We start from the raw sequence: 27,731 nt of genomic DNA, 5'->3' as shown, positions 1-27,731 counted from the left end.
ACCTCCCCGAACCTGGCCCCTCCAAGTCTCGGAAACAAAGCACTCACTTACTCCAGAAGGAAGTTATTTAGATAAACTAATGAACGGTTACACCGGTTACAACGGCTCTGGAAGTGTAAATTGCTGCATAAATACCTAATGTCTATATAAATACCTTCACTTCTGCCTGAGGGTGGCCAGGCTTTTTGAACGATTTCAATCTTATGGAGTGAGCACCTGAATTGCAAAGATGAAGCCCCCTCTAAGTGAGGATGAAGTGATTCTTGCCTCTATTATGTGTATTATTGTTGTGGAGGGTTTTCTAAAATAGAAACATGGTAAATTTTAGAGCAATAAGAATTTCATGGATCCTTAAGATTGTAAGCTCTTTCAATCTGATCTGTGTTCAATACGTGCTTTTAGAAAGTATGTAATTCTCAAGCATTATTGGTGTGGAGAAATTACATACAAGTGCTTTCTTGTGGGGAATGAAGCAATGGGCTAAATATCAACACTATATTTTCTGTGATATCTGTTTACCTCCCTCTTCTATTTTTAGGGCATTGTTTCCTTCCTTCCTTCCTTCCTTCCTTCCTTCCTTCCTTCCTTCCTTCCTTCCTTCCTTCCTTCCTTCCTTCCTTCCTTTCTCCCTCCCTCCCTCCCTCCCTTCCTTCCTTTCTATGTGTATGCTTGTGCATATATGTCTAGAGGCCAGAGATCGACATAGGATGTTTTCTTCAGTCATTCATCTTATTTTTTGAGACAGAATCTCTCCCTGGCCTTGGAGCTGACTAGTTGGCTAAGAAGCCTTGGCAAGCAAGCTGCAGAGATCTATTTCTACATCGCCTCACTCCCAGCACGAGGGCTATAAGCCCCAGTCATTGCACCTGCCTTTTACATTGTTCTGCGGTCTGAGTGCAGGTCCTCACACCTGAACAGTGAGCACACTATCCACTGAGCATCTCTCTAGCTTGTGATCTCATTTCAAAATGAAGCAGATAGTTGGAATGTGCCTTACCAAGCTTTATTTTAATACTCACAAATCAGGGAAAGTTTTGGAGATTGCATGGGTAAGAGGTTTTTTTTTTAAATTATTTTTTATTTTTAATGTTATTTTTGCCCAGTCTTTTTGCAGATAAGAGCCAAAGACACAAAAGGACATGTCAGACTACTAAAACTAGCAGTATCCTCCATTTCTGCCTCTTGACATCTTTTCCCTGGAGTAATAATCACTCAACAAAGAAAGATAAGGGAATAATTCCAGAGTCAAGAGAAAGGAAAGTGAATAGAGGTAAGAAGAGGGGCAGGGCTACCAGGAGGGCAGGGTTTCCTTCCTAGGCACCTTGGGGTTTCTCTTAGAGGTTTTGTCATTGGCAGGGAAGCTGGAGAGGTGGACTGATGGCTCTCTCAGAAGTTGAGCCAGATCCCAGTAGTTCTTCACACATACTTTCAACTTCTGTGGGATAAGAGATGAGCGTACAGCATTTCTCTACTCTCCTGTCCTTTATCTCTACTGCTGTTGAGCCTCAGGTTCTTTCATCCAAGGTGGTGGGGAGGCTAAATTGAGTGGGTTGATGCAGCTTGCAATCAGATGAACCCAGCACTGTTTCCAGGAACTGTGGTGGAAAGCGGTCTTGTAATTAATCTGAACATGACATTTTCCGATTTGATTAACCTCATGTGGTCAGTGGATAAGCATGAGTTGAAGGTTATTGGCTTAAAAAAAAATCAACAACAGACCCTGCTCTGGGTCGTATTTTTAGGAGATTTTAAAAAATAACACAGGTAGTAAAAATGCTGACCATGGCACAGCCAGAGACTTTTAGCTTAGGCTCCTAAATACAGTGTATAAAATGCTTTGCTATATTTACTGTACAGAGATATTAATTCAGGTTTATATGGATATATTTTGTACATATGTATCTCTGTGTGTGTATGTGTGTGTGTGTGTGCATATTTTCAACTTAAAATGTCATCTAATTGTTTGACCAAAGGTACTCTGTTTCCACTTGGAAACCAATCCTATTCTTGGACTCTGTAAACACAATACATCCAGAATTATAGATTATTTAATGTGGTACTGGATTTTAGCTCAAACCTAAAGCTTAAAGATTTAATTTTCTGTTGGCCTTAATGAAATAACCAACGCATGAGCTCCCTGTGGGGGGATATGAAAAGTAGTGTCTAGAGACCCACTAAAACATTTGCAGACCTCCTTGGTTTTCTGTTTCTAATGTGATGAAAATTTGTACAAATAACAAAGAAAGAATGTCATGGTAACGAAAACATTTCCTATACATGTATTTTAGAGGGATGCGAAATCAAAGGTCTTCAAAGAATTACTAGGGCTCTTTCTAGGAGGTTATTGACAAATATGTAGTTTGTCTCTGGAGTTTGTGCCTCTTTCACAGATTGGTGTATTTGTGATCCCACCGGCAGAATAAGTGTCTGTAATTCATTTCTCCTTGTTAACTAGTGTGCCTTTGTGTGGAGGATGATTGGCAGCAAACTCGGCTGAGTCCCAACGGATGAGCTTGTTAGCAAAACCCTAGCGTCCCATCTCTAATAAAGCTTATCAGCGGTACATTTTGTCCTATCTATTAGCCTCTCTGTTTCTTTTTTTGTGAAAAGCTGAGTGTCCCTTTGAAGCAATGACAAATAAGCCCCTGAACTGAAGTGCTAGGCTGCCTTACGGACAGCTGGATAGTAAATGTCACACCGTGGAGAGAATGCCTATTATCAGAGCGAGCCATTTGTTCCCAGCCTTTCAGTATCTTAATGTAATACAAAATTGCTAAATCAAGCCCCATGTCTGTGACAGAACATAATTAATGAGAAAGCAGGAGCCAATTCAACACTCTTTATTGGGACCTAATTGGCTCAGGCAACAGAGTTGTCACTCAACAAGAGACTTCCTTTAAAGCAATTTTGTTCTTGGTTGTATTACAGAGCCTATTAAATTGTCCCCTCCTTGATCACACAAAGAAGTATCTGCATGCAATAATTAGCTTTTCCAGGGGGAATTTTTTTTAACTCATGCAATACCGGATCGTTTTTTAAACTGTCTGCAAAAGCCCTGCTTGTGGCCAGGGGATGAGCTGCACGCTGAGCAGAGCCACAGGCTGCTTTCCATTCTGCACAGCACCAGGAATCTCTGCTGCAGAAAGCTGAAAGGGAGCCCAAGCCAGAGAGAGACGTGCTCAGAGGTGGAGGATGGGAGAGGGATGAGGTGGTGGGCCCAGGAAATCACTTTGATGGGTAATCGTAGCTCACTTCACAATCTGCTCTTAAAAGGAACACAGTAGAATACTTATTTGTATATATTTAAAATTTGTGGGTTTTTTTTTTCCTTCTATAGCCAATTTACTCTGTAATCAAAATTAGCCGAGTGATGGCAGGAGGTGGAGCTTCAGTGCACATGAAAGCCTGAAGGGTCTCCGGTATATTAATGCACTTGGCTGTATTTTGGAGATTCTTGGGGGCACAGTTTAAAAGTCAGCACAAACATTTAATGCTGTGTGGTTATTTATTGCAATCTAAAAATGTACTCTGGAGATTTATGGCCTTCCCTCCCCCTCATTTAATAAATCTCAAGATAAATGTATTCTGGGTATGCACACCATTGTTTTAAAACTGTTTTCTCGCTGTCACAACACCACAGACTTCAAATAAGTCTGTGCCTTGTCTTGATGGGTTTTAGGCAGCGTGACATGCAGTGAGTGAAGGCCACAGAGAACAGCCCTTAAGGTTTACACAGGCATTCGCTGAGATCTGGGCAGAAAGGATCCAAGCCAGGGGTACAGCAGACGGAAAGTTGCAGGAAACACATATTAAAACATACAGATTAGGCAACCACAAGTATGAATTTGAAAAAAACAAACCCTGCAACAGTTGATATTAGAAATTATTAAAGGTTGATTTAAATGGCAATACTGTGAGCAGCCTAAATCAAAGGCACATGTATGGACCCTTTCTTGAAATGGCTGTCAATTTCTCCCTTCTGTGCCTTCAGAAACAGCAAAGACTGCAGTGAGCATGGCAACAGCATTTGGCTGGATTTAGAGAGCTGTTAGTTGCCCCAATGAGGAGATGCCAGCTATTAGGACAGGGAGAAGACAAACCTCTCAAACAGGAGAGGAGAGAGGCTCCCACCGAGCTGCAGGGTGCAGAGAAATCCCAAGATCTGCCCCAGTCACTGCTGCAGCAGGCTGGCGTGGTGCCGTGGTCCTCGGACTTATTGCTGTTTGCCGGCATCTTAAGCTGTCTCAGTTGCCATAACTGACTTCCGTCACATAGAAAGAACTTTTCTAGCTTCTCAGCCTCCCTCGAACCCACCCTTACAGACGGAGCAGAAGCGGACTCATGGATGCACTCTGTTTGAAAAATATTCGTTATTAGTCCATAAAGCAGGAACAAATAAAACTAACAGTAAAATGTATTAGTCAATAATGTCCTTTCCCAGGTGACTCTTGAACCTCACGGAGGCGCATTCTCAACGAAGATTTATTAGTCTGGTCGGGAATGCACCATGATAGCAAGAGCTGCCAGAATCTAATTTGCTTTAATTAATCATTTGCTTCATAACACGGCGATTCTCCCCCCTCCCCCTCCCTCCTTTTAACTGTCTAGATTATTTTAAAACATTAGATATTGCTCTGTGGATGGCTGATGAAACTGAAATTGAATGCTGTAAAAGTTAGATTAAAAATTCATTTAACAGTATAAACATTTCAGAGTGCAGGATGTTGTCGATTAGGTCAAGTGCGTATGGAGCAATAAAACAGTCGTCGAGCTGAGAGAAAATACATTGTCAGAGGGCACTCAAACAGCTGAATTTAGTCTAATTTAAATGTTATAGGAGACTTAAAAAAAAAAAAAACGCTAGCTAGGAATCCAGTTATAATTACTCTGTATTTGAGTAACACCGACGGCTAGGAAGTCGGAACCACATCCAGGCACATTTATTAGTGTCATGGTACAAACAAGCTTTAGTTTGGATAGGAATGAGCCATGGCCTCGGTGGAGAATAGAGGCTGAGTTAAAGGCCATAGTGCCTACCCCTCTTAGGAGAATGGACTGTCTCGGATTTCCAGGAGAGCCAAGACATCAGATATTTATCAGGGCAGCACCAGGCAGGAGTGTTTTCTCCTCCGCCCTCTGGGCTGGCCTGGGCAGATGCCAGCTGCACAGGGTGGGAGTGAGCGCTGCTGTAAGTGGAGGCTCCGTCCTTCTCGCCACAAGGAGGCGCTCGCGGACACCTCGCTGACTGAGCCGTACAGGCTTAAAGCCGGATGGAGCTCTGAAAGCTTCCAAGGACCTGAAAGGGGAACACTGTAGTTGCCTGTTGCTGAATGGAATGCTTTTGTGTGCTCAGCTCTTGGGAGCTGGGATGGGGAAAACATGTGTCTGATTTAGGAACCAAACAAAATGTGTGTGCTTAGAGATCTTGCAGTTTATTTCATAACACTATAAAGGGAAATACCACTGTAATTTAGCAGTGGGATGAGCCTGAAGCACAAGGACTGTGTGCTTGCCACTACAATTAAGCACCCTATACTATGCTGTCCGTACACATGGTACCTCATCCCTCGTATCAGTTCCAGTGTGACATGGAGTGTCCTTACTATAGTGGAATTTATATCACTCCCAGCCTCAGAAGGCTTGACTATCCTGTAAAAATACGTGTTAAAATCGGTGCCTCAGATGATCTAGTGGGGGCTATTTGTTGTAAAATATTTTGTAGTTTGGTTACTGGCCAACTTTTAATAAGCATATACGAAATTAAATAAGTATTTTACAAAGAAGCAGACATGTGTGTGGGTGCTGAACTTTTTTTTTTTTCTTCTTCCTTAAGTGGGTTTTCTGTCTGCTTTTAGAATCAGTTCTAGAACCTCATAAGAAAATTATTGTTATAGTGTTACAGTCCCACCCTCTCCCCCCTTTTTTTTGGTAAAGTCAAATATAAATAACATTCTCTGGGACAGCGTATTTGATACCCAATTCATTACAATTTAATGAAGTCAAGGTGTTGTTGGTGAATCACAGATTCATTGACAATCTTCAGAGAAGGTCCAAATGGCTGTAGGCAAGGCCTGTGTGCCGTTCCTCGCCGTTATTCTGGGTTGAACTTGAATACCTCCTGTTCTACTCCACGACTTCATCAGAAATGCATTTCAGTGGAGTTGTCGAGCAAAATATAACTCTAGGAGAATTGTAAACTAAGAGTGGGGACATCTCAGTTTCTACCCACAAGGAAGTTTCAGGAAGAGTGAACTGTCTAACTTTGAATTTTGGAAGGAAGCCTTGCTAGCTGCCACCTCAGCCAGGATGGAAAGCCTTATAAACTCATGGGTAGCAGCCAGTATTTGTCGTTTTCCTTCAGTTTCCCAATAAGTCAGCAACGTGCATCCTCACAAGAGACTCACAGCAAGTCTTGTGCTAAGAAGCAGAATCAGAGGGAATTGGATGTTCTTGAAGTTTTGCCGTTCAAATCAAAGTGAGCAGAAAGAAATGTGCCGTCGTCGTCATTCCCTGGGCTTGGAATTTCTTAACATTCGCGATGGGGATGGGGTTGAGTAACACCTGAGTCCCACGGGGAGGACTGTAATCAAGGAAGCTCTGAGCAGTGTTAGAGGGTCTTTACCTCCCCTCCATCCCTCTGCAATATGCACTTGCAGAATTGGCTAAATGAGCCACCATACTCTGGTCAATATGAATAGGCTTGTAAGAGGCTCAGTTTGATTTAATGGCCACCCATGGACTTCCACACGAGGAAGGGAATGCCATGCTCAGACTGAATAAAGCTGTAAGAATTCAACCACTCCATTTGGCATTGTAGCTGTATTTTAATGTCCTCTTCAGAATTCTCAGTTATAGTAACATCTCTGCAATCAGGCTAGCATAAAAAGGCCTGTTTGTAATAAATCGGTCAGCCTCTTATGTGCCTCTCTTTCCTGATGCGAATAGTGAATGACGGGATTGTTGCATGTAAACTAGGCAGGAAGATTTTCGGTATGGCTAGTTGTATCTCTTCATTTGTATAAGTGATTTATTTAAGATCTTATTTCTGTTTTCAGTCTTTGTTTTCACGTTATCTCCTAATTGTCCCAGGGATGGGGAGACAAACAGATTCTGCCCATGAAGTGTAGGTCTGTGGGAGATGTTTAAGCGAGATGCAGTTTACAAAGAGGTCAGGAAATGAAAACAAGATTGTTCTGCCTTCTGTCATCCTTTCTTTCAGGAGACTGATGTGAGGGTTGTGAGCTGTCATGTCCTGGCCAGGACGTGGTGGCAGAGGCGGAAGGGTGGAATTGGTTTCTATGAATATTCTAAGGTGGAATACTCACACTGCCTTCTTAGTACATAATGGTCACCCAGTGCAAAGGGCCCTAGACCTTTGGAATCATTCAAAGTTTTCATTAGAGAACCAGCGGTCTGTTCAACTTGCTCTGGTGGAGCTCGGCGTTGAAATTGCATATTATAGGCTGTGCTGCTGTAAATAAAGGGCATTTTGTTATGCCCACACTCAGCTGCCTTTCCTACTGTGATTTCTTTCCCAGCCCCTGCTGTGACCTATTGTCAAAAACAAGGCTTTATTGGTGAGCTTCTTTTCATAGGAGCTCGATGTCTGTCCAGAAGACAAAAACACCAGTTAGGTAGAAAGAGGACAACATCTTTTAGGGACAGAATGACTCAAAATCTTAACTACAGACTTTCAGATAATTCATAAATGTCAACAGACAAGAAGTGGGCAGCTGGGGCACCCTGTCTTGAAGGTGACACACCAGCCATTTCCTTGAAGGTGACAAACATGCCAGCCATTTCTTGGATGCTTAAACAGAAAAGGACCAAATGTGGTCTCTGGATTGATTTTGTAGAGACCCTTTCTTGCCAAGCTCAGGGTTTTTTGTTTTTTTTGTTTTTTTGTTTTTTGTTTTTCCCAGTGAAAATCAGCTCTTAGGCAACATTTACACCTTTATTTGTTTTGGAGGATTCTACAAGGGTGGCTAAGATCAAAAATATCAGTGAGATTATTTAAACAAAAAAATAGTCACCTAATTTCCCCCTCATTTCTCAGTGCTTCTTCTCACAAACCTACTCCTGAAATACAGGTATGGCCAAGCTGTCATGTAGAGAAGGACACTGCCCGCTAAAATGCTCTTCTTCTTTGTTGGTTATTGGCCTGAAAACATTGTGTTCTAGTACTGAGACTTTCAACAAATGTTCATGAAGACAACCACAATATACAACTTTACCCTAATCCACAGTGGCTGTTTTACATGCTATTTATATTTTGAAAGTAGGAAATAGTGTCTCAGTAGCTTAAATATTTTTCTAAATACTGTATGCAGATAAATTAATCCCAGGCCCTATTCTGTAAAGAATGGTGCGATGAATGACTAGTGTTTTCCAAAACAACAGAAGATCTTACTCCAAAGACATTCAGATGGGTTACTGAATTCTACTGATAGACAAACCTTATTTTCTCATTCTACTATCAATGGAAGGTGCTGCTGTATACTTCTAGCAGTTGAGTTTTCCCAGAGCTGAAATGTATTTGTAAGGACTCTATACTGCCTAGGAGAATTTGGCATGCTTGGTTTTAGAAAGCTATGTTGAATACAGAATATAGACTTTAGAATCTACCTTTTCTTCTTTGGATTTATAAGACTTCTTTATTAGAAGTCTAAGACTTTTCTATTGACTTGTGAAGTAAGCAAGGGCTAGGAAATTAAATACGGGTTAGAGGTATGGCTTAATTATTCAACATGTGCTTAACACATGGAAGACCTAGGTTTTGATATCAGGATAGAAGGAAGGAAGGAAGGAAGGAAGGGGATTTTGACCAACATATCTAGCTTCTGTACCTTAGAGAACACATACATACCCACACATGTTTATACTTACAAAGAAAGCAAAGCAAATGGCAGTTGACTTGAGTTTTATTCAATAAAAGACCCATTTTTAATTGTAATGTTCATAGGATTGTAAGGCTGCAGTGATACCTGAGAGAGGCCCGAGAATATGTTTGTAGCACATTACTTGGACTGCATGATAATTGAGATCCATTGTGGCTGAACACTTTATGAGTTTGTTTAATTTGTCACAGTAAATAAAGCTTTTATGATGCAAGTTAATTAGCTCTCTTGTGTTACTGCACATCAAATGTAATTAACAACAAACTGCCAGTGTGGGGTTGCCCTTATGGAACATGGTAACAGGGAAAAACTTAACTGGGTTGGATTAACTGAAAGATACACTGTTGACTCAATCATCCTTTTGCCTGCTTTAGATAGATCAGAATCTGGGTGGGGGTGGGGAGGAATACCAGGTCTCAAAAAAAAAAAAAAATCAGCTGTTTAATAAGGTTTCAAAAAAATCTAATGTATTATGACAGACTCACATTTGCTACCACATTAAGTAAAATTTCTACCACTGTTCGGAGATCTCTTCCTCCTCCTTGGCTGGCATTGCCTGTGTGCCAAGCTCAGCTTGCATCTTTCATTTCCAGTCATTTACCTTTATTTTGCTTTGACACATCTTCTCTAGTATGATAAGTGCTGCTATGGCGGAGGCGGAAGGAGTGCTATTGAGTAATGACTAGGAGGGAATGTGTCCGAATGGGCAGGAGATTATGGAAGGAGGTGTGTTAAGAAGGCCAGGTTTCCAGTTCCATCATGGCCGTCTCATTGAGTTGATAGTTTGAGAAAAGAAAACGCTCTGTATTATTTTCTCTTATTTTTTTTTCCCTAGGAAGAATTAAGAAAATGACATCCATAATGATATATACTCATTTTTGATCATGTGATCAGAGGAAAAGAAGTCAGAACAGACCCTTAAAAGGCCATTTTTAAATACTCCAAGTGTCTGCTACTTAGGTTGTAAATACTGGGAGCAAACATCAACACAAATGAAGAAATACACATATAAGGAAACATAGCGTTACTAGAAGAATAAGCCTTTATCACCCTCTGCCGTTCTTACCTTCTCTGTAGGGAAGGGCAACTCAAGGCCAGTATTTCTAAGTAATTACACGTCTGTGGGAATACCATGAAGGGAAATTGAGGAATGACTGGAAGATGCGGTTTTTCAATCCTGACTCTAATCACCTACTTACTTTCTCCTAGATGGTTTCCTCATAGAACCCAGTTCACATTAGTAATTTCATGAAGTCTTCTATCTCTAAAACTCCCATTGCCAGAAAATCCCTCTGGTTTCATCTCTTCTCACCATGCTTGCCCCTGTGTCTCAGCACTGAAAATGGAAGATGTGTAAGGTTAACTACTCAGACATAAAGGGAGATGTATTTGAGTGACAGCCAGCTTCACTTATGCATTCAGTAGATAATTATTGTGTGCTTTATGAACCAGGTTTTGAGAACCCAAAGATGAAATTGTATGAGCAGTCCTTAATATGTGTAACTGAAAATTATGACTACCAGTTTAGAAGCAGGTAGCTAGATCAGTAAATTCAATCTCTTCAGGAGAGATATTTTAAAATGTTCATATGTATTATATATAGTTCTGTTATTCTTGGGTTTTTCTTCCCATGCACTACATAGCCAATATAGGGAAAGAGAAAAGCAGACCCGAGCTGAGGCAGAGGACCAGACAGTCTATTCTCTCTTGTACTAGAACATTTCATCTTGACACAGCTCTTTCCCTAGGAGTTGACAGGAACACATGCGTTACTTTCTTTTGTTTGGTTAGGTGGTTCATTGAGAAAGATTACGTCACTTATCTGACTTACTTTTACTCTTTCAAAAATAACATTGTTATTAATTATAAGAGCAATTGCAGGTCATTCTCAGGAGTTAAATGTCACAGAAATTCATGATAGAAGAAAAATTAAAATATTAACTTACTCCACTCCCTATAGATAACTTGCTATTAATATTTTTGGTTTATATTATTTTTCTCTGTCCTTTTTAAACATAAATATACCATTTTGTTTTCTTCACATATGGACAATAATACAATTTTGTTAATGAGTCTGTTGCCATGAGAACAAGTTCCTGAGATAATCAACTTACAAATCACAAAGATTTGTTTGAACTCACAGTTTTGGCTGTTCTAGCCCCTAATTGGTTGGTGTTATGGCTGTGGGCTCAAGGGAGACAAGTGCATCATGGCAGAGTGAATCTACTTTCTTTATGGTCAGGTTGAGTAAAGGTATAAGGAGAGGTAAAAAACATAAAAAAGAGTGAAGAAGGCTGGAGTTTCTGTCTCCTTCTGTGTCACTAGACTTCATCTCTTAAAGGTCCCGTCACCTTTCAATGGTCCCACCCTGAGGACAAAGTCGTTTATGAACGTATATAGGTCTTTGGGTGGGGGTACATTTAGTATCCAGATCTAAACTGCAACATACATAATATCCATCATGAGATTAGTGCTGAGGGAGTCTGACTTTTTTCATTGTATATCTTGAGTCCCAGTATAGATTGATCTGATGATTTTAATGACTATTATACTTCATATGAATAGACATAATTTTGTTTAGCCAATTCCTTGATTGGAAGATAATTGAAAATTTTCATATATTTTGCTCTTATAAATAATATAGGGTACTATTTTTTTTAAAACAGTATTTTCATCATTGCAAGGAGCGACTCATAGTCATCCATGTGAGGTGCCTGGCACCCTTTAGATAACTTAGAGGTGCCGTTTCATGGAGAAGCTTTGATCTCGACGAGTTATATGAGGGCTGGAACTCATGCATCCAGGTTACCGTAGAGCTCCCACTTCGGTCCAAGCCTGTGATCCTGGACCTGATGGCAGCAGCACACTCAACAAGTGTTTTTTATATGTATATATATTTTTAATTAGGTATTTTCTTCATTTACATTTCAAATACTATCCCTAAAGTCCCTCAGACCCTCCCCCCAACTCCCCTACCCACCCACTCTCACTTCTTGGCCCTGGTGTTCCCCCCGTACTGAGGCATATAAAGTTTGCAAGACCATGGGGCCTCTCTTCCCAATGATGTCCGACTAGGCCATCTGATACACATGCAGCTAGAGACATGAGCTCCGGGGTACTGGTTAGTTCATATTGTTGTTTCTCCTATAGAGTTGCAGACCCCTTTAGCTCCTTTCAGCAAGTATTTTTTTTTCCATTTTTTATTAGGTATTTAACTCATTTACATTTCCAATGCTATACCAAAAGTCCCCCATATCCACCCACCCCCACTCCCCTGCCCACCCACTCCCCCTTTTTGGCCCTGGTATTCCCCTGTACTGGGGCATATAAAGTTTGCAAGTCCAATGGGCCTCTCTTTCCAGTGATGGCCGACTAGGCCATCTTTTGATATATATGCAGCTAGAGTCAAGAGCTCCGGGGTACTGGTTAGCTCATAATGTTGTTCCACCTATAGGGTTGCAGATCCCTTTAGCTCCTTGGCTACTTTCTCTAGCTCCTCCATTGGGAGCCCTATGATCCATCCATTAGCTGACTGTGATCAGCAAGTATTTTTAAGCACACATTTTTTTTATACTTGTGTTAATTTAAACATAGGACATAAAGTTACCAGGCCATAGGATATGGTCTAATTAGACAGGTGTTTTTAATTTTAGAAATTTTAATACATTTTTACATGTGTGAGTGTCTACCTTGTATGTCTGTGTATTACGTGTAGGTCCGATGGCCATGGAGGCCAGAAGAAGGTCTAGATGGCATCAGGTGTCCTGGAACTGGAGTTACAGACAGTGATGGGCTGCCGTGTAGGGATGGGCATTGAACCAGGACCCTTGGAAAGAGCTGAGCTCTGTCTCCAGCCCTAGTACATCCATTCTGAAGTTTAACAGAAAGTTTTTGGGTCTTTTGTTGGAGGTGTTATCAATTAGCTCTCCAGGTTGTAAAATACATGCACATTTGTTACTTCACATTCTTGCCTGTCTTGAAAAGCATCACCCCTCCCCACTTCATTGGTAACGATTTTAAAATCATCATGTAACTTGCATTTCCTTTATGTGTGTGTGTGTGTGTGTGTGTGTGTATACACACACACATATATATTTAGTGGCAAGCCCATAGCTGCCACAAAAAAAAAAAAAAGAAAGAAAGAAAGAAAGAAAGAAAGAAAGAAAGAAAGAAAGAAAGAAACGACAATACATCGGTATTATACGAAGATGAGTATCATGACTTGTGGAAACCTTAATGTCTGAACTGAACTGCAGGAATAGTGGCAGTAAGGCTCATGCTATCCTCCTTTTTAGTTTTTGAAGTGTGTGTATGCACAAGTGAGTGCAGTTCTCTCAGAAGGAAGAAGAGGGCATTGGATCCTCCCAGGCTGAACTGCAGGTGCTGGGAGCTGAAAGGAGGCTCTCTGAAGCACTTAGCCATCTCTTCAGCCTCCCCGATTGTACTTCTGTACTAAGAAGACTCAAACTTCATACTTATTCTTTTGAATACCACCTGTTCTTATGTGCACGTGTGGAGACAAAGTTTTCATATCTGTAAATTTCTAGCCTTTCCATGAGATAGAACAAACATGATATAAAATCTGTTTATTGCAGTGGTCCTCAACCTGTGGGTTGCAATCCCTTTGTGGGTGGAAAGACCCTTTCGCAGGGGTCACCTAAGACCATTAGAAAACACAGGTACATTATGATTCATAACAGTAGGGAAATTTCAGTTATAAAGTAGCAATAAAAATAATTTTATAGTTGCGGGGCGGGGGGGGGGGGATTGTCACCATAACACAAGGAACTCTATTCAAGGATCATAGCATTAGGAAGGTTAGGAATCACTGGTCCATTGGATACATGAAATATGTAGACAGAAAGATGACTTCTGAGGTAGGCAACCTGGTTGTTATTCTAGCTAAATCTATGCAATCTGAGACAGGAACAAACCTGGGAAGCCAGGAAGAGATCCCCGAATGCAGAGCACGAGGCCACCGAGGTTTGGCTGAATCGTGTACTGTGTGTTCTGGAGTCAAAAGGTTGCCTTTTTACAGGTTTCTTTTTCTTTTTGCCAGAAAACTTTAACTTTAAAAATATGTATTATTTACCACAAACTACATCTTGAAGAAAATGATACAATCTCTAACAGACCATAACATAATTGTTGAAGGGGCTGACTATAGGAAAATAGAGTTTTTTTAATGCCTGCTCCTCCTCCTTTCTTCTTTTTAAGATTTATTTATTTATATATATGAGCACTCTATTAGCATGTATGCCTGCATAACAAAAGACAGCATCAACCAGAAGAGGGCATCAGGTCCCATTACAGATGGTTGCGAGCCACCATGTGTTTGCTGGAAATCGAACTCAGGACCTTTGGAAGAACACACAGTACTCTTAATAGCTAGACCACTTCATTAGTCCCTCAATCCCTGCTTCTTAAAAGTAAGATATACCCCTACACTGGGCAGGAGAAATTTGATTGGCCATGATTATACTAACATTCACACTTCTCCGGTTTGCAAACTCAACTTTCCCTAAAAGCCCTTTGGTTCTTTAAGTCTGGTCTTTTTATTTTTCCTAGTGTGAGCCTCACATTTTCAGGACTGGTTAGGGAAGAAAGGCAGGATTGGTGGACAGAGAAAAATCTTAAGGGAAACAGAGGTAGCAACGTGAGTTTTGTTTTTCTTTCAGTGGCTTTATCTTCTATAATGGGGTTATCCTGTATCCACTGTGTACTGTCTGACTGGATAACCAATTAGCCTCCCCATGGGGCTGTGCAGTGTGACAGAGGGACTTTGTGGTATACAGATAGGGAATACTTTTGTCTAGCTATCAGGTCAGGTTTCTGAAAATTTGAGCAACAAGTAGCTGATGTTTCAAATAAGAAGCTGATGTTGGAGAAGGCATCTGTAACAAAGCCTAGAGGAAGGTTACAAAATGAGACAAAGCCCTGGATGCCAGCTGAGAAGCCTGGGTGGAAAGGGACAGAGAGTCTCTGTGGCACACGACAGTGCCCTGGGCCTAGGGGCTGACAATAAAGCCCCAACCTCAGGCCCCTCGTAGACAACCTTGCATGAAGTGACCCTTGCCCAGGAGATATTATCTTCCTGGCACTGAAAAAAAAATCCTGTTTGGATAGTGGCTAAGTTTTTACCAGAGAAGAAAAACAAGGAAACAAGCATAAATTGTTGAGTCTTTCAAAGTGCGTAGCAGAAACAGCAGCAGCAGGTTGACGTTGCAAACTCTCATTTCTAATGTAGCAGCACACAGTTCCCTTGACAAGAGACAAAGCAACTGCTAGGTTGAATGTGTCTTTACATGAGCAAATGATCTTGCATAATAATACCGCGCGGTGCTGACAATCCTTTATGAATACAGCAGCGTAACACCGACAGTTAGCTAAACAACAGAGCTGCCTGCCCAGATAGAGGGTTTGGAACTACACGGGAGGGACATATTCCACTCAAGGTAATTCTAGGGAAATGTGGAAAGGCTGACATCTGGACTGTCATGCGAAGCAGACACATTCTGAAACACAGAGAAACGTTGTCTGAGGGGTCCTAGTGAGCTTTCCAATTCCTCATTGAAAGCCTGTGAAATGTTCGTAATTTAAAATAGAAGAAAGCAAAAAGATGACTTCAGAAAAGTAGTGGAAGAGGACCAGAAGCTGTGCTTATTCATAGATGCATTTATTCGCTTACTAAGTGTTTCTCGACTATTGTCTGTAGGTCACAATCATGTTATGTCACAGAGATACAGGCACCAGTATCATGTTTTTATCCTTGAGATGGTTGAAGAAAGGAATAAGTCAAGTAGAACGTGCTGTAGGTAGCATTAAGTAAAGACTGTGGAAGCCATGATAAACTCTCTCCCTCCTTTCTCTGTGTCTGTCTGTCTGTCTGTCTTTCTGTCTGTCTGTCTGTCTCTGTCTCTGTCTCTGTCTCTGTCTCTGTCTCTGTCTCTGTCTCTGTCTCTGTCTCTGTCTCTGTGTCTGTCTGTCTGTCCATCTGTCTATCTGTGTCTGCCTGTCTGCCTGCCTGTCTCTGTCTATCTGTCTCTCTCTCTCTCTGTCTCTGTCTCTGTCTCTGTCTCTGACTCTGTCTCTCGCTGCTTCTCTCTCCATCTCTGTTTTTGGGAATTGGATCTAGTGCCTCACTCATGCTTGGCAAGCAATCTACCATTGAACTATACACTGGTCCTTTTTTATTTTGAGTCTGTGCCTTGTTTTTTGTCCGTGCTGGATTTTTTTACATTTCTCTGTGACCTACGATGGTCTTGGACCTGCCATCTGCTGAGTAGCTATGACAGATTCCTTACTTTTGAGGGCCTGAGGATATTGCAAAACAAGAGGTCTTCTTCCTTGCCAAGACAGTCAGAATAAATATAAAGCATTTCCAGTATTTCCAGGTACAAACCTGATTAGATCTGAGAGGAAGCTATCGAGAGATACTTCGAGATTTCTTCTTGTAAAAGGTATGTGGGAGTAAGGTGGGCAGACAGGAAAGCTAATCAAGAGTTCTTTAAACTCTAGGACTTTACTGTGCTTCCAAACTCAACAAAAAGGAGCAGGAAAAATTACTGACAAAGAAAAGAAGTTACATGGAATGATATTTCAAAATGCTACACAATATAGTCCCATGTATATGATATCATATACATCCATTTAGTATTTGACCAATGGTTGTGACAAAATGGAAACGTATCTGGCATCTTAACATTTGAACTATTTACAGACAATCTGAACATGCTATCCTTGTAAACTTTAGAGAGAGGGACTTAGTGTGGGTCTGAGAACTGCAACTTTCAAAGTGTTCAGGGGTGTGTGTTTAGGTCATTACAGATTCTTAGTTGGTCTTCATAGTTGGGCATTGACCTCTGATACTGTCCCATGATGATGAGATTTTTATTGGCCATTTACAATGCAGAGAATTTAGTGTGTATGATAGCTCATTGATTCTTTGTGGCCAGGTTTGCGTGAGCTCTCAGTTTAACCCAACTACTTGTGTGCTAACTTTGCCAAGATTTTGCTTTGACATTTACATCCTGCAAATTGCATGCAAAGTGTAAACAGAAATTTTCCTGCTTGAGATGTTAATGTATATCATACTCAGTTTTCAAAGCACATTTCTCAGTTCCTTCTTTGCATGTCACGTCCCATAGATATTAGGAGAACCAATCCTACCAAACAGTTGACAGTAGGGCTGGCTTACAAGAGAATGCTATTCAGTGACTTCTCCATCTGGAAACACGGAGAAAGTAAAGATAATTTCATGGAAATTACCAATAAGAGTGAGGTAGAAGGAGTTGGAATTCATCTGTTTTCCTACCCTCAGCTCCAGATGGGAAAGCAGACGTCACCTCCCAGAGCCCTGCAAATACAAGAGATAGCAACTGAGAGTTTTGCTGAGGAGCAGGCCGGTACTTCCAAGGTATAGCATCCTCCCCAAAACCACGAAAAAGTATTTCATTTCTTGCTCATTTCTGTATCTTACTTTATCCTCTGTCTTTTTTGGAGGAAGAGACACGCTCCATCATGATCCAAAGGCCACATAGTTGGGCTGAGATTCCCATCCAGGTCTGTTGGTTCTAAAGCCCATGAAATTGTATATAAACAGTAGAAGCATATGAAACAATATTCAATTAAAAAACTGTTCAACTAGTTTCCTTAATTTCAGTCATTAGTCTTTCCAGCTGGTTGAAATGGGGAAGACTAAAAATAATCCTAAAACTTTTTTCAATGTTCTTTTAGACCACAGAAGTTTATACAGGGTAGATGAGTCACAGACCGTGTTGGCAGGTTTTAGTCACTGCAATAAGGGAAAAAAATCTCTTAGAGAGATAATTTTATAGGAACAAAATGTATGTTTGTATTTTTCCTGTTTACTGATGTTTTAAAACACATGTATCTATGGGGTAACTCTCAAAGTAGTTCTAAAAAGAGAATGCTGATAACATCCTCTCAAAGATGACCCTGTCTTCCAGGTTTCTGCTGGATACAAAGAATGCCATTGTATTATGTGGACTATCTAAGGTTTGTATGACTTTGACCTTTTCAATAATATCTAATTCTAATTTGTCTATCTATGTGACCTTAGAAAGTTATTTCTTCCTCACCTAGACTCATGGTTGTTTATAAAACCTATGCATTCCCTAGCAGATCTGGAAGTTTCCAGGGGCAGTCTCATCTATTAATGCATCAACATTGACACGGCTGCTCTTTCCACTCTTTGTTTTGAATATTGCACACAGACATCTAGTCTTATTGCTCTCTCTCTCTCTTCAAACTATCACTCCTTCTGCTGGTGTGTCTTTCTACCCAGGGCTCCTGCTCCCCTGCATCAAGGCTTCCTCCTGAATGGCCTATTTGCATTGACTCCTCATGGACCAGAACTCTTGACTGAAATAAGATAGCAGTATCTTTCTTCTTAGGGAAAGGGGAAGCTCACGGTGATGTTATCTGACATTCTCAGAGAGTTGTTGAAGGTATGATAAACCTCTGAGCTAGTGTCACACATCGGGACTTCTTCTGAAGTCACTAGACTGGATGAGCTGCAGTAAGTGTGTTTAGTGACCAGCACTCCTAGAAAGCTCTCCTGTTGCTTCATTACTTATTCAGCTAGTTTCACTCTATGATGATGTCTTTTCTCTTAATATGTTCAGATAGTGTTTTTCTAAATATGCTTGCATCTTAGCATCCAAGACTACTAAGTTATTGCCCATAAGATGTTGTCATAGGATAGGCTATGTGGCTGGCTCTCTCAGAGCTATGAAACAATTTCTCAGAACTTGTGTAGTATAGGAATCCTAGGTAACCCCCAACTCAACATTATGCAACCATACTCAGAGCTTTCTGAGAGTAGACATAATAAATCTCCTTTACATGTGGAAACAAACATGCATTGCCACTATAGTAAATATTATTTTCTGATAATATGTATTGGCTTTATTAAGAAACATAGATACTTATTTCCTGGTTGAAGGAGAGTCTTGGTTGTGTGTGGTTTAGGTGAGTCTTGTCATATGCCCCTGTGCTCAATGAATAGGAAGACAGTTCCATGCCCTTTAGCAACCTTAGAGTCTGTTTGTATAAAATTAGTTATGAATCTAGGTGGCTAACCCAAAGGAATGGGCTAGAAAAGACCAGCTCTACAAAAATAACATTGGAATTCTCTCCTTAGCATCCTAAGACAGAGAGAGTTTAAGGTCAATGACAAGAATTAGAATACAGTAAAAACATAAAAACAAAACAAGGTAGAACAGTTTCCTCCACATTTTGCATGTAAATATGTAGACCTAGAAACAAATATCAAGAATGGCTCTGGAATCTCTTCTTTGAAGAACTAAAGAGTTGTTTCATCTTTTAAAAATCAGAACAAAAAAGCCAATAGGAAACTTTTAAATTAAATTCCAACATTTTCAAACAAGTGCTGCCTGGGAGATCACGCAAAGCATCCAAAGCCTAAATTGAATGTATGTTGGCAAGAGCATCTTCACATCTCTCTAAATAACTAGCTAATACAGTCAGGATTTTACACCTCATTGAGGCCTGGCACTTATTGCAACATGTTCCAGTCAATTGTCAACTAAAGAGAATGCAGAATTTCAATCCTTTAGGGGAAGAACGGGTGAATTTTTTTTCTTTTTTCCAGAGCATGTTGCATTGCAGAGATGGAATTCTCCAGGGGCTGCCAAGACTGCTGTCAGGTGTAATCTAACCCATCAACATTTTTAGGAGAAAGCAGAATGAACATGAAAACGGGGATGAAGGAGAGAGAGGAACACGCACCTTTGAAGTTGTAATTGAGCGTCTTGTCTGCTCCATTGAATAAAGTTCTGTAGAAAGTAAAATGCAGATCATTTGAGACATCCTAAATCATTTTCTGTGCCACCGAGCAGATTAGATTATGTTGTCCATTAAGGGGGTTCAACGACATGCTGAAACTGTGAGAGTACAGAAGAGAGAATGAGAAACATGATCAACAGCAAAAATCTGTGGACTTCCAAAAGGGGACAATGGATGGAGACGAGTCTGTTGTTTTCTGCAAGCCAAGAGCAACTGATCTTACTGTATAATATGTTAAATCCTTCAGTGACTTATGAGGCAAATGTTATCTCTCATTTACAGGTGAAGAGATTGAGGATATTATATTGGATTAGGGTGCCATAAAGACTGACATTAGAAAAATCAGGTGATGGTGTCCAATTTCAGAAGGAAGGCTTTAAGGGAATGTTCTAAAGGGTTAGACTTTGTCTAGGTGCTGGAGGGCTGGGGAGTAAGCAACACAGGGGAGTCCATTTAATATAGAGGAAGGGGTGAGGACCCAGGGTTGCCCAGAGCAGGAGCTGAGTTTATTTATCTTTTAAAGGACAAATGGCTACTTCATAAATTGGAAGCCTGGCAAAAGTGGGGAGATCATTAGAAAGTATCAGATGTAAATTCTATATTTTATCACAAATGTATGAGCACACATTTATTTATCAAACTCTTATTGAAGCGTCAAACACTTTCTCACTTTACTCCCTTTTTTGGTATGGCATTGGTTTGTTTGTTTGGGACCAGGTTTTGCTATGTAGCCTTGGATGGTCTGGAACTTGATAGGTAGTCAAGGCTTATCTTGAATTCAGAGATTCTCCTGTCTCTGCCATCCAGTGCTGGATGGTATATCTTAATCAAAGGTGTGTCCCACCATACCTGTCCAAACCAGTTTCCTGAAGTGTGAGTCTGAAACTGGCATTTCTGAGTCAATTGAAGCATTTTACGTATCATTTAAACTGGTGACACACATGGCGGCTTCCTTTGTTTGAAGTGGAGGCCAAAACCAAGAGATGAGAAGAGAGGGTTGAGGTGGGGCAAGATCAAGGGACATCTGGGATTTATCTCCTCCATTTGTTGCCGCCTTCCTTCCCATTCACACTTGGGCATCATCTCTTATTAACATTTTGAAGTGGAGCATATAATTTAGGATTAATTTTCTTTCTGTACTCATGGGGTTTTTTTTTTTTTTTTTTGGTTTGTTTTTTTTGTTTGTTTGTTTGTTTGTTTTTTTGGTTTTTCGAGACAGGGTTTCTCTGTGTAGCCCTAGCTATCCTGGGACTCAGTCTGTAGACCAGGCTGGCCTCGAACTCAGAAATCCGCCTGCCTCTGCCTCCCAAGTGCTGGGATTAAAGGCATGTGCCACCACGCCCGACAGTCATGGTTTTTAAAATCAATTTTCATATTTAATTAAATCACATAGTTGTAAGAACAAATCAAACTGGCATAAATAAGCTTGAACAAGGTTGATGTACAACTATATACAACTAATTGGTATAGGGAAATAAAACCACACACCACGTGACTTGTTAGTCCTGGATTCAGGCAGGATTACAGAGGCCATGTTTTACAGAAGGAATAAGGATCAGTGATCTGATGAATCCATTCAATAGGAACATGTTAAGGGAATTTCTGTTTCCATAGAGGCGAGGAAGGAGACAGAAATTCCGCTTGGGTCAGATCTCACAAGGTCTGGAATGGCAAGCTAAGTTGTTTATGAGCAGCCATCTTGCCATTTCAACAGTGCTGAGATACTTTTGTTTACAGCTGGGAATATGGAGGACACATCTTCTTAGTGCTGAGAAAGAACTGGCAGAGGACACAGGAGAAGTAAGGTCACATTAGGCATTGCCACTGAGGAGCAGATGGGTATGGGCGATGTCTTGAACACAGATGAGAAGGGGCGTCAGATGTGACTGTGACAGTTGATGCTGTCTCATAAACAGGGAACAAGGAGGGATTTGCCAGCTGAGCATAACCCGCAAGCAACCCTAGGAAATGTGCACACCCTTGACGTCTTTGCTTGTGTGGTTCACAAACAAGCAGGCAGTTACACTGGCTTTTATAGCAATGGTTTCTATAGTGCTACTCTGCTGGATACAGCCAGACACGTACCATTTCCTACCCCTTCAAGTATGTGTTACGTCATTGGTCCCAAGACTTGCTTTTGTTGTTCCATTGTTTCCATATTAGCATTCTGAAGTCAGTAGCCAGTTTATGGCAAATGTTCATCAACTGCGAGTCTTCCTTCCTGGTGAGAAAACAGTATGCTTACAATCATCAGTGGCTTCTGTTCTCTTCCAGACCACAGCTCCAGGGGCAATTCTCACTCACCTTTTCTCCTACATGCTTTTTAGTGCCTGTGAAGGTTTTTGGTAAGCACCTGACTATTGTTAACCCCACTTAGACTCATGGTAGGATATGTAACCCATCAGCACTTCAACTTTTTGGGAAAGAAATGTGACATGTGACAATATCGCTGCTCTCTGTCCCTCTTACTGTCTTCTCAGACAATCCTAGACCTTTCTCAGACAGGCCCGGGGTGCACTTTTCTTTTGCACAAGTGACTAGCAAGACCCTCAAACTTGAGAATAAAAACATATGATAAGAAAACTTAGAAACCAAAATATTCTGAGTTCACATAGGCTTCCAAAATTTCTTAAGGAGACTCTAGGAACTTAACACAGATATAATAACATAAGACAGAGTTAATAATTTAATTTTTCTTCTTAAATTCTTTTTTTACATATTTAGTTATTAGGGAAAAATGAAAGGAGGATACCATAAAAAATAATTTGATAAGATTAGCAAGTAGAGAAGTGCTTTTATATGGTTGACTATTTCCAAAATGAATCAACCAGCTTAATAGAAGAGGCCAAGACAGTCATGTGTACAGATGTGGACAGGCACCATTGCTTTTAAGAAAAGTAGACTGTCTAGCTCAGTGATTCTCAGTCTCTCTCTCTCTCTCTCTCTCTCTCTCTCTCTCTCTCTCTCTCTCTCTCTCCCCCTCCTTATCTCCCTCCCTTCCTCTGTTCTCCTCCCTCCCTCCTCCTGTTTACCTCTCCTCCCCCCTCCCTCCCCCTCCTCCCTTCCTTCCCTTTTCCTGTGTGTGTACCTGTGCTTGTGTGTGCACATACTGACATGTGCAGTTGCACGTGGAGGCCACATGATGATATGAGGTGTGATGCTCTATTGGTCTTCATCTTGTTTCTTGAGACAGAGTAGCTCTGAACCAGGAGCTCAGTGGTCCAGCTGAACTGGCTGTCTAGTTAGTTCCAGCGATTGCCTTTACCGTTCGAGCACTAGGGATAGGCTGCTGTGTCTGACTTTTAAGTGATGGTGGAGATATGAACTCAACTCCCTAAGCTTGCTGGGCTGGCACTTTGCCTACTGAGCCATCTCATCAACTCAAGCTCAGCGGTTTTCTAAGGAACACAGAAAACATAAACAACTTAAGATTTTTAACCAAAATATATAAATGAATTTTTCCATAGAGGAATTAATGTTTAATGAAGATTAGTTTTGAACTGTTATGTTGAGGTAAATTATTAACAGATAGGTGGAAAATATGAGTTTTAAATGAAAGGTGTTGCTATTGTTTTTTTGGGATGGAAGGCGTAAGGTCAGTACCTACATAACGCTACTGGAAATGAAGTCTGGAGTCTGAGGATAGAAAGACCAGCATCCAGTGTGTGCAGCTGGCTCTTTCTACCTCTTTCCTGGGCATGATTTAAACCATACTGGGAAACTAAAGCCCACTGGACAAAGTACAAGCAGCCTTCTTATGCAAAACTCTGCCCTTGTGGGCTAAACGTCAGACACCATGCCACCTTATTAGAATAAGAGTAATAAAACCTATCCATAAAGGAAAACTAACAAGCGTCTTGTGAGTCACAGCATGACACTGAGTTAAAGATATAAATGGTTGCTCTTTATTATTTTATCTCAAGAGCTCAACTTTATGTGGACTTTTCTGGTTTACTAAGGACTGAAAAACGCTAGGAAGTCAAGCAGGTAGCTGCTGATTATTGCTGTGGAGATAGGCTTTATCAGTAAATAATTAGCAATAGCTTGATATGTTTCAAACTCTGCTGCATTATATAGAATTTTAAATTATGTAGAATTTTTACAAAACAGTGTGATTTGACTTCTAATTGTACATATTTTCATTTGACACGTTGTTGACCACAGCAGTTTTTTTTTTTTTTTTCAAACACTCCGATTTTCTTCACTGCCAGTGAAAATAAGAATCACACACTTTTTCTTTTATTGCCCAGAGAACCACACTGCCCACTGCATACTCGGGGAAACCCCTGCTGCAGGTTTGTGTCCTCTGTGTCCCTCTAGGCAGCTTGGATGGAGGTACACTTTCACTTAAAGGGATCACAAGGCATGGGCAGAAAGAGAGAATATTCTGAGAATGGAATTCTTTGGGGAGAAGCTATGCTAAAGGGTCTAACACATAACGAAGAAGTAGACTATTTCCTCATCACACCCAAGTTTGGACTCCAATGAGGCCTCTTTAATTTGTTTAAATTAGTTTTGTATTAAATACATGTTGCGGCCGCCAGCAGCTCGCAACGTGAACGGTTCGACTGAGAAGGCCGCTCGAGCTGTAAGAGAGGAATCTAGACGGGGCAAAAGAAGAAATGTAGCCAAGACAGTTACTCTGATCAAGGCTCAAATTTTATTGTTGGGACACTAGTTATGAAGGAAGGGGGAGGGGACCCGATTCCCGCCGAATAATCTCTGGTCCAGTAGAAAGGTGCACGTGTGTGGCTCCTCAGGTTCCAGCAGTGGGCGTGGCAGAACGAATGAGCAGGAAGCTCCACCCCGAGCAAGCAGGTTTCAGGCTGGGGGAGGGGAGACTACATCTCCTCCCTATTATTAACAAAATAAAAAAAAAGAAAAAGCTGGCCTGAGGGGGGAAAATTATCTATGCTCAATAGTTCTGCCTGGAATCTAGGGCTAAAGAAAAAACTTGCTTCACTGGGAATCTTTAACTTTTCTTATGGTAAACTGTATCTGGCTTAAGACTGTCCTTTCTAGTAAACAACTGAAAGGCCTGGAGCTGCAGACTCTGACTTTATAATGCTAATTAGTACTTGGTAGGTAACTTTCTAGTTGAATTTTAAGTAGGGCGTTGGAACTCTGGCTAAGTTTGACTGAACGATGTGAAAATAACACTAAGTTGAATTCCTCCGCATTTTTGGAAGATAGGTGGGAAACAGGGAGAAGGAGTGACCGGCTCTTGTAGTACAAGGCCAATTGGCTTTTTTATTTGGGTGGGAGGCAGTGAAGGGCTTGCCCTTTCAATAGTACGTCTCCAATCTCTCTCCCCCCTATTAATTAAGTTAAATAAGGCAACGCTTAACTGAGGTGATCAAATGATTTTCTCATCCGTAGATGAGTGGGCTTTTAACCTTGGCTTGGGTGGACATGGACCCGATTCCTCCCGTGGGTAAAACCCACACATGTGGCTCTTGGTACCTTTTGGGGAGGCGAGGTAGAGCCGGAGAATATTTTTTATTTTTAACCAAAATTTGGTACCAACCTCTTTCAAACCGGGTTTATCTCACAGGAAACTCAGAAATGGTCAAGCCGGACCTTCCCTTGCAGTAAGTATCTCTGCACCAAGCGGTGCCCATACTGAATTTGTACAATCACAAACCAGTATGCACAGTTCTGAGTGCTGTGCAGCTCCTAAAGGAGAATTATCAACCTCAGAATTAGCAAAGCCTAAGCAAGAATTATGTCGTTAGTAACACCACGATTTGTGGCTAAAATAGGAGCTGGAAGTCGTTCCTCCTCATCCCTGTTTTTTCCACAGCCTATTGAGCTAAGGACACCTTGCAGTAACAGCAAGGGTGAAAAGCCAGAGGTCAGCTAAGGGGCTAAGCCTGTCTATCAAAATAAAAACCAATCTTTATTAATATGGAAATATCTACTCTTCTAGCCCTCTAGGTAAACCTAAATTTTTAACTCAGACTGAAAACCACGTGCTGGAAATGTCCTGAGACTGGGGGTAACAGCTGCCACCTGTGTGCTCTAGGGGGGCAGGGATGCACATCCACTGGTCCGCCTCGGGAATGTTGATTTACCTGCTTGAAAGACAAAATCTTGAAAGACAGTGAGAAAGTAGGAAAGCAGAACTTCTTTCGGGGAAGTCTAGGTACTTTATTCAAATGCAAATTGTAAAGCTGAGGCTAGTCTCCTGCCTCCTGTCGGGAGCTGGTTCAGAGAGTAGCTGGAGACACAAACAGCTTTGAGAGCTGTTGCTCTCAGCTGAATTTTAAGCACAAAAGGAATTTTAGTCTTTAGAATGATACTTACCAGAAGAGTCAGAATCTGTGTTCATCTGACGAATTAATCTCTCTGGCAGCCACCGCGCTCCATCTTCATCTCATGAAAAAACACAAACTGAGCCCCTACCCCAAATTAGAACTGGATCTGGACCCATCCATTCATTAGTCAGGGGGTATTAAGTGACCAATTGCTCTTTAATTAACTTGCTAGGTAATTTAGAATATAGGAATCTCTAACATTGGACTGAATATTAGACCAGTCTGAGATTGAGTTAGAATGGCTGGTCACACTGAAGAAAAGAGAAAAATCATTATGACTCTATTAAATGACTAATTTTACTAAGTCTGAATATACAGTCTCTGATGTACTATTGCCATAAAGTTAAAAGGCTAGAAGCTAGTCTAAACTGGAAAAATGACAAGTAAGGATGGATCTAAAACATGAATTTAATTTAGTTTTTTAGTCAATTTAATCAGGACATGAGTCAACTTACCTACCAGCTCGTCACACGAATTTACTAATATGCTTCTGCAGCGTTCTGTGGAGAAAACCTGTTTTTCCCTTTTCTAATAAGGTAGCTGTTTTAGGATTAATCTATAAGCCAATAAGTAGATCCCTTTAAGATACTATAAAGCATTTATTAAACTCTTTGACATTAAAATATTAGATTTTGAAAATAAAGGTAAGACTTAAATAGTGTGCATGGGAATGCACTAAATAGTATGCACGGAGATACAATTTCTCTCTTTTTTGTCTTTTAAGAAGTTAAAGTTTTAAAATTTTACAATACCTAAACCTTTGAATTAATAACTAGTTGACAAAACATTTTAAATACTTGGCTGAAAAGGGGCAGTGACTAATTGCACTTTCAATCAATTTTCTTAAGGAGCAGTTGTAACTAGAAGGCTTGCAAAGTTATTAAGAGTCACATGTGCATAATTTATTTATTTATTAACTAGAAATATGCATAAGCAATTGTAAATTTGAGAATTAATAGTATCTGAGGGATGAACAATTTAAGCAATTGCGAGCTCAGAGATATGGCATTGACTATTAATATACAAATTAAGGTTTGATTGTTCAGCATTTTAAAACACCATCTACAGCACACAACTAGATCATCTGTGCTGGAACAGGGGAAACTGTGTCTTAAGACTCCGCCCCACAGAAGCTAGTTGGGCCCACATGGGCCAACGATTGGCTGGGAGGATGAGAAAAATGACTTTACAATAATGTTTTCTTTTTGGCCAAAGAATTGTTTTGGGCACAACCAATTTTTAATTACCAATTAATAACAATTATAAAAGCTTTATTTTTTGTAGAAACTTTTGTAGTAAACTAAAACCCTAAGTAATAAAAGGATATTGTCTCTGAATCTTTTGGGTGAGAGCAAGGATTTAAGGTAAACTTTAAGAAGCATTAGTTAATAAAATACTTTTCACTTAGGAAACAATATACACTGAAAGATTAAAACTCTTTGCTTCTTGTATAGAAGCAGAAACAATAAAATTTTTTCTTACATAATGTAAAGTTACATTAGCCATACTTAGAGGCAAAATTTTCTAGTGATTACAGTTCACTAGAAGCAAAACTCTTTGAATTTAAGTCTTATTTTAAACATCTGAATAGATCTGCAACACTGTTAAAAAGAATTTCTCTTGAACACAGGGAAAAATTTTTTTTTTTCAGGCACTGTTTGCAAAACAAAAGAAAGGCCACAAGCCG

At 40.5% G+C, this 27,731-nt stretch overlaps 2 long non-coding RNA genes across 8 annotated transcripts; one reads left to right on the top strand and one right to left on the bottom strand.

Annotated features, from left to right (window-relative positions):
* The first annotated feature begins 119 nt into the window (after positions 1–119).
* Positions 120–19,772, top strand: Gm40421. The gene is made up of 6 exons (XR_001780608.2): positions 120–245; positions 1,104–1,270; positions 17,218–17,313; positions 17,400–17,459; positions 17,867–17,915; positions 19,534–19,772. It is a non-coding gene; the product is annotated as a predicted gene, 40421 (long non-coding RNA).
* On the bottom strand, positions 14,215–24,319 carry Gm34581. Of its 7 annotated transcripts, XR_381581.3 has the most exons (6): positions 22,816–24,319; positions 21,813–21,948; positions 19,671–19,825; positions 17,377–17,470; positions 17,212–17,253; positions 16,289–17,123 (listed from the first exon to the last, which is right to left on the bottom strand). It is a non-coding gene; the product is annotated as a predicted gene, 34581 (long non-coding RNA). The 7 variants fall into 7 exon arrangements; XR_872743.1 differs by lacking the exon at positions 16,289–17,123 and adding an exon at positions 14,215–15,158 and having other exon boundaries at positions 17,166–17,470; XR_381580.3 differs by having other exon boundaries at positions 17,212–17,470.
* Positions 24,320–27,731: the final 3,412 nt, after the last annotated feature.

The sequence above is a fragment of the Mus musculus genome, chromosome 12, assembly GCF_000001635.26.
Source record: "Mus musculus strain C57BL/6J chromosome 12, GRCm38.p6 C57BL/6J".
In the NCBI taxonomy this organism is placed as follows: Eukaryota; Metazoa; Chordata; class Mammalia; order Rodentia; family Muridae; genus Mus; species Mus musculus.
The sequence above is the reverse complement of the archived record's forward strand: the minus strand, read 5'-3'. Positions and strand labels throughout refer to the sequence as shown.